The sequence below is a fragment of the Protopterus annectens genome, chromosome 3.part0 (genome assembly GCF_019279795.1).
Source record: "Protopterus annectens isolate FY-2018-M chromosome 3.part0, PAN1.0, whole genome shotgun sequence".
In the NCBI taxonomy this organism is placed as follows: domain Eukaryota; kingdom Metazoa; phylum Chordata; order Ceratodontiformes; family Protopteridae; genus Protopterus; species Protopterus annectens.
In genome coordinates, this window is record NC_056731.1 from 681,178,886 (window position 1) to 681,193,342 (window position 14,457).

Consider the following 14,457-nt stretch of genomic DNA (forward strand, 5'->3'; position numbering starts at 1 on the left):
GCACTGTCCAAGAATGTCACGTTAAAAGCTCATATAACATAATACAAACCTGCCGCAGCTTGATGATTTTACAGATGTTTGCATTCTTTGACAGCTTATATTTCTGAAGAATTTATAAAACCCTTGGCAAACCACATCAAAGTGTTGATGTTACCTTTATGTTAGGTATAGTCTTCAAAAATAATGAATTGCTTTTATGTTAATGAAGAAAATGACATGCACAATTCTAAATACATTACCTTTTAATCTCTGATTATATGAAACATATCCGTGTATTTTGGTAAATGGGGTTAGTGTTATAGTGCCTGGAATGTTGTTATAGTCGTGCTGTCATACTACATATGAAGAAACTGTAAAGCCACACATTTTTATAACTCACATAGTCAGCAAACTCAAATTAAAAAAAGAAAAAAACTATGTTAAATAATTCTTTGCTGTATTATTTCAAATGGCTAATTGTCTACTTGTCCAGGTCTCTTTTTCTTTATCTTTTATCCCAATACTGGTATCCAGGGCCAGCAGGTTGCTGACTCCTTAGTCATAATCCTGGTAACTCATTCTAGTAATGATATACTCAATCCTCATTATAATGTAGTCCTGAGTACAATTTTTCGCTGATTGTTATGAGCTGTTACAGTAATAAGGGTCTCCGATACACATTTCTTTTCAGGAGTTATGGAAAATATGCTTATCATGTCCTAATGAAAGAGCATTAAAGCAGAAACTATACAGAGAAGGAGCAGTCATGCTTTTGAGAATATGTGGAAAAATTCCATAATACCATGCCATCATGGCATTTTAGTTTTACCTTGGATAACAATATCCCATTTATATAAATGCTTGCTTAACAGGGGTCAGAGTATGGTTAGTAGAAGTAGCTTGTCCATACTTAAAGTATCTGCTCTATCAAGATAAGTATCAGAATGTGAATGTAATTAAAAATTGTCACTTTCAGTGGTGGGGCAAATAAAGCACCACTTGTTATAGTCATCCTTACCGATTCTCCACTCTAACACAGTAGACCTTAAGATGTCTTCCATCATTAACAATTGACAGTTGAGGGCCCTCATGGTGAGGTTTGCAGATGTGTATACCTTTTTTCCAAATCTATCAAGAGTCCTACTTTCTTTGTCAATAGATAAAGGGTCCCTAGAGGTACTGATCATAGATCCCTTAAGGCCAGGTGTGACCACTTCAGGATCAGATGCTGAGTTTTTAAACAAATATTTATGAGAATCCAGAACACTGTAAAAGTGATCAGGCTTTCTGGATGCAGGAGAGAGTAAATCAGGATGTAAGTAGGCATCCTGTAAAACATCTTCCACTACTTCCAGGATAGGTGGGATTGCCAAGGGTTTGTGCTCATGGAGGTCTAAGAATTTCCTAACTCTCTTTTGGCCTGTGGGTATTCTTCTGTTTCCCACTGGAAATGTTGTCTCATAGCATGAAGAGTTTCAACAAAGGTGAGGTGTTCAGCCAGAGAGGCATAAGGGAGAATTTCTTCTGAATGGTATTCCTCATAAGAGGTGTAAGTAGGGCCTTCCTCAGATGCAGAGCTCTCCTAATCAGACTCTTCTTCTGCATGCAGAGGGTCAGGGTGAAATTCAGGAAGGATGTCTTTTTTTCTTTTCCCTGGGGTGATATCCACTGAGTTCTGTCTGGACTTTACAATGTTAGTGAGGTCTTCAGCTAATTTAATCAAATCCTGTTGGTATTCTTGTAATAGGGGGCCCACAGGCCTAGGCAAAAACCCTACCACAATGCCCTTCTTTGGTGTGGGTTTGGTCTTGGGCCTAGGAGAATCTGATGCCCTGGCACCTGACTCTTTAGATTACAGATGCACAAGAATGGCCCTAGGCTGAGAAAACTCTCCCGTTAGCAGTCGCTAGTCAGGAGATGTGGCCTTCTGAGCAGTCTTGAACCCAATCGAGTAGCTGAATATATGCGCTACAGAAGCTGATGGGGCTGAAGGCATGTCCGACCCCAAATGGGTCTCAACAGAGGCCTGGTTCATAGGATCAAAGGTAGAAGGGGGCTGCAAAAGTGCCTCACCTTCCTCAACAATCACAAGTCTAGTAGGTGAGTCAGGGAGTGAGTTAATGTCGTCCATGGACCTGGGCTTTTGTTTCTTGTCTTTTTTGCTCTTAGGTACATCAAGCTTGGAACAACCAATGGAGACCATAGTACACAATTGCACAGATTCCTGCCTTAGAAAATGAGCTAAAAACTCAGCTGTTTGCCTAAATGTTATAGTGTTAAACCTAGCGCAGAAGCAACAGTTTGGGATGTCATGGTCTGGGCCTAAGCAAGTTACACAAAGCATATAGAAGTCTCTGTGTGGTATTTGTTGACCACAGTGGAGGCAATTATTAGCTTTATCTGACATGAGTCAAAGAAGAAAGAAAAGGTTCCCCCACATGGTACTTATCTCTCAATGACATCTCTCTGGTGCGGACCGACCAACGCACTTCATGTCTACTTCAGGCTTTGGAGGCAAGAAAAGACTGAAGTGATGACACAGACTGGCTCCCTTTATACCCAAGTGTACTGACATCAGTTGAGGCATCTACCAGCCTGGGAGGCAAAATAAGCTTCTCTGGTAGTCGGGACAGCCAAGGGCTTTCACGGCAGGAAATCCCAACTGTCAGGACTGCAACAGTGAAACACGAAGCACATGTGATGTTGTCTTCCTAGTCCACTGAGATACAGTAGAAGCAGTGTGAGTCACATGCATCTTACATATCTTCAGTATTAGGAATACTTGCATTTTTTCCTAAGTGATTGTCATATACATTTCTTTTACAGCCTGTTATAAGCCACTCAGAGTGATTTTGCAGCTCCAGCCAAAGAAAGGCTTGTCATTTTGCAGTCCTGTGCAGCGAGCACTGACACACTTTCCCCTACACTCCTCCTAAGGTGGCAAAACTAGCTCTTAATCAGTATTACACAGAACTTGTTCTGCTACTCACCAGTGTCTACATCAGTTAGAAGATTTTTTTTATTCTGGATGCTGGAGAAGTGTGCTAATCTGCTTGCTATTTTTGTTCAAACATATTTTATGAGCACAGGACAAAAAAGTGCAACCATCTCTTCTTGAATTTGAGTTAAGATATTTTTATTTAAAATGAGGGACAAATGCTTTTATACATTATTTTTCTACATCTGTTGCATCACTACTGTCCAATTTATGTTGCAGCATATTAACACTTAGTCAAAACCATAATACTTGAGCATGTCATATCAGTAGTTCTGTGTGCAAGACCAATATCACATTCTCTAAAAATGTTGCAGGTACTAATATACCACTTAAAAGTCAACCACATTTCCAAAAATGTGCAGAAAAACATCTGTCATTTAACCCCCCCCCCCCCCCCGGACTGTTAAGCAGAAAGAGACAGGTGGTGACCCTATGAACTAGGTGTACTGATAACATTTCTTTTCCTGGGTGCAATAAAGGTAGTAAAAACATTTCACAATACTCTGACCTTTTTTTAGCAGCTGCTGACCTGCTGACATCAGCATAACAAATTGCCTGTCTAAGTTTGTGGGCAGTACCTGAGTGGGCAAATTACAGATCTCTTTGCATCTATGTCATGCAGGTGGTGACAAATTCCACTGTAATGTATGTGAGAAATTAAGCTTAAAACAGGGAGCGCTTTTCCTTCATTTCCAAAGCATGGGAATGAAAGTTTCATAGAGTACAAGAAAGTTTCTGATACCAAAACAATAGAGAAGCCATACCATTGGGAGAAAGAAAACCTAATGATTGAGTTAAACAGTAGAAGTTATAGATGCATGAAGTGTAATGTGATGATTTTATATCAGACATCTGAAATTTGATAACACAGTGATACGTAGGTTCATAGGTAAGTACTTGGCTTGCTGCCCTTGTGGGCCATTTTAAGCATAGACAATTTCCCTTTCAGAGGTGAGAATCAAACCCTGTACTTTGTATGTGTGAGGGGAAATACACAGACCATTATAGCCAACCCCAACAATATGATAGTACAATGGCTGCGCTAAAATTTATTTTCCACGTATCCGCATATTTGTAAGAATGTTTTCATTTACAATTCAACTAGTTGCTGTGAGGAACAAAACTAGTATGGGTACATCAGATGCCCAAAAGTTCAGAAAGTGTTGATGATGAGGGAAAACAGATAAGATCCTTCCAAACCCTACCAAATATCTCCTTTTGCATATTAACATTAAGTAGAGTTTTGATGTATAGGATGACCTTATTCATAATTTCTATTGCCTTTCTTTCATAAACTTCCAGAATAGTTCGACTAGTATTGTTGTAGATAGAGATAGTATTCATACTTGGCTTGATTATTTTGTATTTCCAAGCTCATAATGGACTACATACCTATTTAGCTTGTATTAATCCTGTGAATACTGCAGAAAAAATGCAATATATGAGGATGTTCAAAATGTTGTAATACCACAGATATGCTGCTCCAGATTATTTATGCCTGTGTAAAACTGCCAGATGTCTAGAGAAAGAGAGAGTTGGAACAAGCAATAAAGTTTTATACTGAGCATGTACATATTTTGAACTATGTAGCAGCTTGTTCTTACATTATATTTGGGCATAATGATTTGTAAAATTTGAAAGCTTTTGTGGTTATAGCAACCACACAAGCAAAGAAATGTATATTTGAAGGCAATGAAAAGTCAGACCCACCTAGAGTTGTGAAACAGTTGCATAAATGTGAAGAAATAAAATACATAAATTACTCAGAAATTGGCAGGAAATATATGTTTTTGTTTCAATATGGACAGGATCTGAAAATTATCAGCATCTGTATCACTTTTACATTAAACATATCAGGATGCAGAGATTTCATTTTTCAGTGATGAAATTAAACTGAACAGATATAATGAAAACATTTTTTTCTATGGAAATGAAGGGTTATATCATTGAAAATATGGTATTCAGACAGTAACAGAAACAGATCATAGTTAAATATCTTGCTGACATGTAGACTAGTAAGGCAGCCTCTCCCATATGAAGTTCAACATTAAATGCCCTTGTAAAGAAATTTACTTGTACAAATGACTCTGGTGCCTAGCATACTTTAGATGCTAACACACTGGGCTACTGGGATTTTGGCAATTTGTCTGTAGTGGGTTACTAAGTCCTCATTTCATGAATTTACTAAAATTTGATTTATTTGACAGCAAAGTGTATTTTCTTGACGAGGTTAGCTCCCTAAACACACTTTTACATAAATCTACTAACTCTGAGTTTACTGTATCTTAGGTCAAGTTTTATTTAGACTAATCTGGCATTTTCAATGAATCACTGAAATGACACGTTAGCCTTGTAGATTAATGAACCCAGGCTACAAGACATGAGTTTCATTACAGTGAAATTCTACCATTTATAGTGATGTCACAGGACTTGAAATAGTTAAATCCATATCACACTGTTATAATTTTATAGTAGCAGGAGATGGCTTGCAGAACATTTTTATTCATTTTGGTCTCATAATGAACAGGCCAGCTACAGGAATAGTTGCTTCTTAGTCAAAGGGCTCCACAGCCCCTGCCCACTGCTCCCCATGCACATCACATGGCGGCCTCTGGTCCCTCTCCATTCTGGTCTACGCACACCATCCAGATTCATTTTTTCTTCCTTTTTTCCCTCACTGGCTGGCCTGTCTTTCATTTTTTCATGCTTTATTCATTCATTAAATATGCAGTACCTAGGCAGGACTACACTCTGATAACTATAGATGAGAGAAATACATTTAGCCATGGTCTGATGGCTGCAAGGCTCCCAGAAGCAATGGGGGTCCTGGCTACCCTGAGATTCATTTTAGACTTCACATCTTTCATCTAAAGATTGCCATAATGAAAATCATGATATAAGAAAAAAATTCAGTCATATGCTTCAACTTTTTTTCTACATCCTTTCAACATACCCAAACTGACTAAGTTTAAAGAAAATTACTGTGGAAATAACTGCATCGGTCTGTGGGGGTTCTAGATGCTCTAAGGTGTATTTCAAAAGTTTTCAAACAACCTTTTCATCCAGCAATGACCTAAACAAAATTCATGATTAAGGAAAGAAATTCAGTCCTACTCTTCAACTTTGCTTTTTTCCTTTATCCTTTCAACACACCCTAAATGACCAAGACTACACTGCAATAACTAAATTAATATTCCAATAAACAACTATGCCACAGCATAACAATAAGTAAATAAATAAAATGCAAAATGAGGTGGCTAAAAGCAGTAAAATATAATTTTTATACCAGGTAAGCGCTTTCACATCAAACAATGCTTCCTCAGACCATTATGGTCTGAGGAAGCGTTTGATGTGAAAGTGCTTACCTGGTATTAAAATTATATTTTACTGCTTTTAGTCACCTCATTTTGTATTTTATTTATTAATAACTAAATTAAACTGGTAGTCTAATGGCCACTAGGCACCCTGAAGCCATAGTGTTACAGATTCGTTGGGGTGCACTTTAGAACATTTTTACCTCCTTGATCCAATGGTATCCTGAACAAAAATCATACACATGGAAAGAAATTCAATCTTACTTTTTTATTTCAGGAAAGAAGAAAGCTGTATTCAAAGCTTAACGATCAAATAGACCAAATAGCAGTTCAAAGTAAACTGAGAAGACAAGTGCTTGTGAGGATACATAAATCATTACTGAGAATAGTACCTGCTACCTCCCCCTTAAAACAGTCACTTTGTATATATCCCCTCTCGTGTTAAACTGGGATGGAAATGAAGGCAATAATGGTCAGTCATATTTCATGTTGCTGCTCTCATATGTATACACAGCATGCCTATCCATATTCCCAAAAGACACCCATCTTCTGTGCAGCCTCTGATGTTAGATGGGTGTGCAAATGAAAAAAATAAATAAATAAGAACGTAACACCTTTGCTGTCAGACATCTGTACATAGCATACTTTATTTTCTCCTTTAAATGTTTGCCACCTGTTTATAAATATGATATTTGATTGTAAGGAAAGTGGAAAACAAAATAATGATTACATTAATGTTTCCAACATTTTACTTTTAGACAGCACTCTGCTCTTGTTCAAGCTAAAGTGACCACTTCTACAGCCCTCTAAAGTTTGTGAGGAAAGTTAAAGAAATAATGGACCACACTGTCCTCAGACCAACACAAGATATAGTGGTCTATTAGTTTTGGGAGGAAGGTTAAGGCAATTATGACATCATCTCCCCCATGTAAATACATACACACACACACATACACACAAACACATACACTTACAAGCTACAGGAGCTTTCAGTGTAGACCTATGAGCAGGGCTGGTTTTAGACTATTTTTTGAGAGATGACTGTTTAAGCTAAGCAAATGTTAAGAGGGTCAGTTATTTTCATCCAGCCAACCCCCTCTAAGTGATTATGGCTACCTCTATGTACAGTTCTGATGTCTGACTGTGATAACAGGGATAGCTGTGCAATGTTATTTCACCTTTGTTCCAAACAAGCAATTGTTTTACATTAAAATATTCCAGGTTGATTCACACAAATCACATAGTCCTTGCAAAGTCAGAATAATAAGCACAGAACAGCAGACACATTCTCATTTTCCTCTGCAACAGCACCAGAAATGATATCTACTCTGTCTATGCATATCAGGCATCCAATTAAGTAGTCCATCTTACCTCATACATATGCACACTGGTCCTGCATAGCCAGATAGTGACTGTTTAAACTAAGCAAATGACAAGGTCAGCTACTTTTTCATTCTGCCAACATCAAGCCTTACTCAGCAGTTATAGCTGCAAAGTCTGATGGCTATCTATTTCACCATCGTTTCACACAAACCAGTGGCTACACATTAAAATATTGCAGGTTGCTCAACAAATATCATAAAGCCAGAATAATGAACAAACAAGAACAGCTTGCCATTTTCCTCAAATGACAGCCCCAGCAATTATCACTACTTTGTATGTGCACATGACCACTTTTATATCTAAAAATAAATCTTATTCTGTACTGGTCTTGCAAAAGTCACCCAAACATACCTCTCAACTCTCTCTCCTAGATTTTACCTGATACTTCTGCTGCTGAGACAATTGTAATATATGATTCTCCAATAAATCACTGAAGATTCAAATTGTCAGTCAGTCAATAATACCAGAATTTGCAGTTTTATACTTCCTATTGTTCAGAAAATGCATGTTGCTCTGCTTCATGCCCGATGATTTTCTGTTTTGTCCTGAACTTTCACGAAACAAATATTGCAGAAAATATCTGGTTGATCAAAGCAAAAAAAATCATCATTGCAAAAATTAATTAAACTTACCTTACTCTTCTGTCTTCACATCATAGCATAACTCTCAATTGTCTAAAAATTTGCAGAATGCCCCTGGTATTGTTTCATATTCTTGATTGGTCTTTTGTAAAATTTTAGATTTTTTATTAAAGTGCTGAAGATTACAGTCAGTAAAGCCAGATATTAGAGAGTCATACTTCTTATAGCTCAAAAATGCATGCTGATGCAAATGCAAAATTTCCTGAATAAAGAAGTGTGCATCTTGCAGCTTCATGCCTACATATGAACATTGTGTGAGACATCTACTTTGTGGCCTTATAATGTTCAAGTCTAATGTTACATGGCTTGACTTGAATGGTCATGTCAATAGGAGCATCTCCCTGAGAGGCACATTTTGTTTTAACATGGGTGCCCTATTTATTTATTTTTTTAGAAACACCATAAGTCATTGCTGTTGAAAAAAATAAATAAATATAAGCACTCCTAGAAGCCTGGTGCCTTAGGCAGTCACCTAATTGGCCAACCCTGATAGCCAGTATTAATGAAAGAGAGGTATAAGAGTGAAGCACTGTTAGTGTATATACTTTTAGAAATGCATTTGAGTGGGTGACTTCAGATGATGTCATGCCACAAAGTTGAATTTTCCTCCACAGGATTTGCACAGAGTACAATATGTGCTTTTTTGTATAAAATAAGTGAATTGCACATAGATTCCTTTTATGCTGCTCATTTTTTAAAGTATGTTATAATGACCAGTTACTGCAATATTGTCTATAGATCATTGACTGCATTGGCTGTGTTCATTCATTCATTATTCATTTACTCACTTAATTATATTCACAGTCACAGGAGACACACACACACACACACACACACACACACACACACACACACACACACACACACACACACACACACACACACACACACACTATTTTTCAGACAGCATACTCACCTATATGGAGGAATGCCATTTCACCTATGGCATGTTTTTGGGATGTAGGAAGAAACCAAAATAAACAAGGATATGCAGACTCCAGTTGGAAGGTACCCCAATCAAGAAACAAACTGGACAACCATGTGTTATGGTGTGAGGCTTTAATATTACCCACTGCGCAACTAACTGTTCTATACTGGTTGTGATTTGAATACTTTCTTTTGCAACTTGGTTGACTTTGACTCCATTTGGATGTATACTAGAGGTATTACCTACTGGTTACTTGACTGACCTAAGACTGCATACATGCTCAGGGAACAGATGTACAGTAGAGTGAACTATTTTTTCCATTAGATAAAACTGTGTAATGTACATATCTCTTTTTCTCTCTCTTGTAAATAAGATTAATTATTTGCCATGTACATTTGATGTATTAAGAACAAGCCTGAGTTTGGAATGACAGCATCACAGTTAATTTCAAATTATAAGTGAGTGTGTGTGTCTGTTTTCGTGGTGGTGGCTGATGCAGTCTTTAAGTTAGCTTTGCTTGACTTTGTATTTCCTTGTTAAAGTGTTGTAGTGTTTGTAACAGATGTCTTTGATTTTGCATTGTAGTTCTTTATTTGTTTCATTGGGGTGATGCTTTGGTCATGGCTGATATCTCTTTTTCAGATTTTATAGCACTTCTGCTACTATAGCATCACTTCTATTAACTAATATCACAGGCTGTTGCTAATAATTTCACAAACACTGTGCATGCTTCTGAACTGGGCCCACCCTGTGGAGTTCACAGACCTTTATAAGCATAGTCAATAAACCATATTCAGAAATTCTCTCCAGCCTTGTGAAGGGAAACATATGATATATACCCAGGAAGAATATGAGATTGTCCATTGCCCATCCAATTATAAAGGTTTTCCTTGAAGGTGGCAAAGTTGCTACTCTGCTTGACATGTTGTAGAAGCCTGTCTCATGGTTCCTTGTTTGATGGTTCCTCTGCTGTCTCCTGCTGAGGAAACCCAGCATAGTTTCAACTATGACTCATTTATGTAAAATTCAGAAAAAAAAAGAACTTATTTTTGATATAGTTTACAGTGCAGTTGCCATGTATTTGCCTTGTGCTATTTATCTCACATGTATGTAATCTGTAAATCCAGTGCTTAAGGTAATGACCTGCTGTCCTTTTATTAAAAATATGGTTAAAAAATAATTGAAGATTTCTAAACTTAAAGGGACTCAGAGACGTGCTGCAAAGCAACACGAGCCTTTGATGGTAAGGAATAAGAGGTGCAGTTTATGACGCCATTGTTTGTAATGCAGAAAGGAAGGTGGGTCTTCAAAGAAAACAAAGCACAATGAAACTGAGCAGTGCAGTGAAACCAAGAAAGTGCAAGGATGTAGAACAAGGACTACTACAAATGACAGGGTAAAGGGCAAAGTTCATGTACATGTACTAACAAATCTTATAAATGAAATATAAATAACAGCACAGCGAAGTACATGCTGCCAACATACAACCTCTGAACATCATATGTACATAATGTATAAATGTAAACCTCAGGTGCTACTTGAATTACTACTAACTTAAGATCTTTAATTAGATGCAGAAGTAAGGATTGGAACAACTGAAAAAAAGAACCCCATAACACTTTTAAATGCCAGCATTGTCATTGTCTAAAATAATCAACTAAAATATCAACCAAAGAAGCCAAGAGTCACTATTGCATATTTCTTACATGAACTCTTAAGTCACCCAAACCAATCATGACACACAACAAAATATCTCAATCCCAAAAATGTTCACTAAATCCTATACCAGAAATCTAACCAAAGAAGCCAAATCTCAATACTACAAACTTAATGAAAGAAACCAAGGCTCACTATTACAGGTCTCTTCAAGCTCATCTCCTAGGTCATGCAAAACAGTTCTGGTATACCATAACATTTCTCAAATCCAAGAACTTCAATAAACTGCATATTCCCCCCAAGCTTTCACTCAGCATATTACAAGCAACCATACAGAAGATATCTATATCACCACTTAGGCTCTTCCATTTGGTTCCTCTCCTCAAGATAATTGACAACCCACCATACTGTTTTAAAGCTTTACATTACAAACAAGTGAAAAAGCTCTTCATTGTCACTGATTACAAATTCAACCCTACTTGTCATTACTTACATCCTAAAACCCTATCCTCAGGAGCAAATGTCATTGTAAAACACTTAGCCCATATAGTTAACTTCTCATTCACCACAGGAATTATACCTGCTAGTTTCAAACATGCTATAATTACTCCTCTTCCAAAAATACCTCATGCATACTATAGACCAATAGTCAATTTTTGTCCCTTAGCTAAACTTACATAAAACAGCAACTAGAACACAAACACATTTATGACATATTTACAGATAAGTAGCATAGTTCCTGCTCAAAACACAGCACACAAACAGCATTCTTTCCTTAATCTTCACAAATTTTAGTAACATGAAAATGTTACATTCACTATTGCTATATTTCTGGATTTCAAAAGAACATCTGAAACAGTGAACCACAACCTACTTCTTAAGCATGCTGATTGCAATATTGCACTTCAAGTTAACTTTTCATTAAAGATTACTTGCACGATAGATATTTTGTCATCTTCAGCCATAGTATTCTTTCTAGTACAGGCTATCTAACCAATGGAGTTCCCAAGGGCTCAGTTCTTGTATCTGTTAACCATCTGAAATCTTTTAGACTCACTTTGGTGAGTCCCAAGATTTGGAGACTCAATGGATGAAAATATATGCTTGCTTGTAATAAATCCAAGATTACCATTTCTCAGAATATTCCCTTTTTCTCCTAGGTATGCCAGTCTCAAATCTGGTATATATCTAAATCAAATCTAACACACACACACACACACACACACATACATATATATATATATATATATATATATATATATATATATATATATATATATGGATCTACTTTATTCTAACGAATGTTCATTTTACCGAACATGAAAGCAACATGCTTAAGCAACTGAAAGTGCACTTGTGCAAACCTACACTTTAATGGTGATCATTTCATCGAATGACCATTCAGCGGATTACTGCAGTCATTCCCCAGTGCCCATTCATTGAATGACCATTCAGCAGATTACTGCAGTCATTCTCCATTGCCCATGACAACAGAAAAGCAAAGTTATTTGTAGCGTAGTGATACTTGTACTCCTTTAGAATGTGTGCAAATTCCCCAAATCATGTAGGAGGTGAAAATTAAATTACATCTGCAACAGGGAAGCTATTGCCCTGACATATTCCACTGTATCATAGTCTTCCTTGTGGTCAAAGATTGTTTGGAATTGCTGCTGCCTTCTAATTAAGGCTCTTTTCTTTGGAGAAGGAGGGCAAGCAGCGGATAATCTCTGATGAATCTCATCTACCCTGGTTTGTTCACGTACATAATGTTATATACATCAGAAACCACTTTCCCTGCTATACACTTAAACCTCCTGTGCCATGCTTCCACAGCATTCTGAGTCCTAGGTAAATTAAGCTCATTTAGCACAGATACATTCCAAAACTTAATGGTGAACAGTGGAGGGAACCGTATACATGATGTGGATCTAGTTCAGAAAGCCCGCGGTTTACCAAGTAAATATCATTCAATTATTTTACCAGTGGTTTACCTTCTTCAGGGAATGCACTTTTCAATATGGTGAAAGTAGGCATAACTTTGTTTTCTGGTAAGAATGCTAAGGCAGCCAGTTGCTTCACAGCCAATTAGAAATGCATGTCAGAGTTGTACAGTGAACCTAGTCTTAGTGCCTACACTTTGCGCCAAATGTTTCTACCGAAATGATAAAAGTATCTCTAACATAATACATTGCTGACATTCCGCTTTGTACTTTTAATAGCTGCAGTCTTGAAATCGCAAAGTATAAAAGATACGTTGCGTGTCAAGTTTTCTTCTCTGATTAACTCAAACAAGCACTGCCACATGAAGTTATAGCATCAGAAGGACTTCTTTGTCATTAAACAATAAATTAACTGAATACTCTTAGAATAAGCACCATGCTTCACAACCGAGTGTATGGTACACAGCTGATGACAGTGTGCATCCCTGCACAAATATGTACCATCCATTAACCATATGTCTGCCAAACTTATATCCTTTAAGTTTTGCTTAGTAGTCAGCATTAGTACAGTGTTTTTACCACTACTGTCATTCAAGATTTTCTTTAGAAACACTCCTCCCTTTAAAGAGAAATTCTCAGGAACAATATCAGTCAGAGAGTACGAAGACGTTAATATCACTCCTCTCTGTTTCACACAAACTCTCCTAACTGTTTGTAAGAGCAGTGTTCTACTGGGTAAATGTGGAGCTAAATCTAACGAAGATGACGCTAAGGCATCATCCACTATTAAACAAGGAGAATCCCTCGATAAAGCTGCTCTCTACCTCAAATTATCACAAACGTTATACTTTTCCACCTCCTGTGGCTCTCCTGAATGGTGGTGTTCCAATGATTTCACTAATTCTTCACCTGTAGTCACTGATACAGTTATGGCTCATCACCTGCACTTCTCTGACACTTTATATTTGCAAAACCAATACTTTTTTGTTTTGGTTCTATTCTCTAGGTGATACACGTAACCTTCCATTAGTAGTATCTCACCTCCACATTGCGATGCACCAGTCTGATATACTTGACCGAGCACACCAGGTGGGAGTCTGCAGTAATCTGTCATTGTAAATGTAGTACGTAAGTATGACTTCTAACTGCCCTGCAGTTTACTTATAGGTGCACCCATTGCTTATCGCGATAAACCAGGTTTCAAACATTTCAGCTTCTATGAGTTGTGTTTTCGATGAAATCCACTGTCGGCAGTATCTCTTAGTTGATGTCAGTTTTGGTAGAACGAACATTCATTAGAATAAGGTAGATACATATATATATATATATATATATATATATATATATATATATATATATATGTGTGTGTGTGTGTGTGTGTGTGTGTGTGTGTGTGTGTGTGTGTGTGTGTGTGTGTGTGTGTGTTTCTGGGTCTGGAGGGCTTTCCTCTCGCATTGCTTGCGACCCTGTGAAAACGAAATTTAAAAGAGAAGAGCAATGTTCAATATTCACTCTTTTGTATTTTCAGTAATTTTCTTTTCTGTTTGGATTTGGCATTTGGAGTCTCGATTATTTAATAAGGACTTCTTGTCTCTACTCCACACTGACAATCTACTCT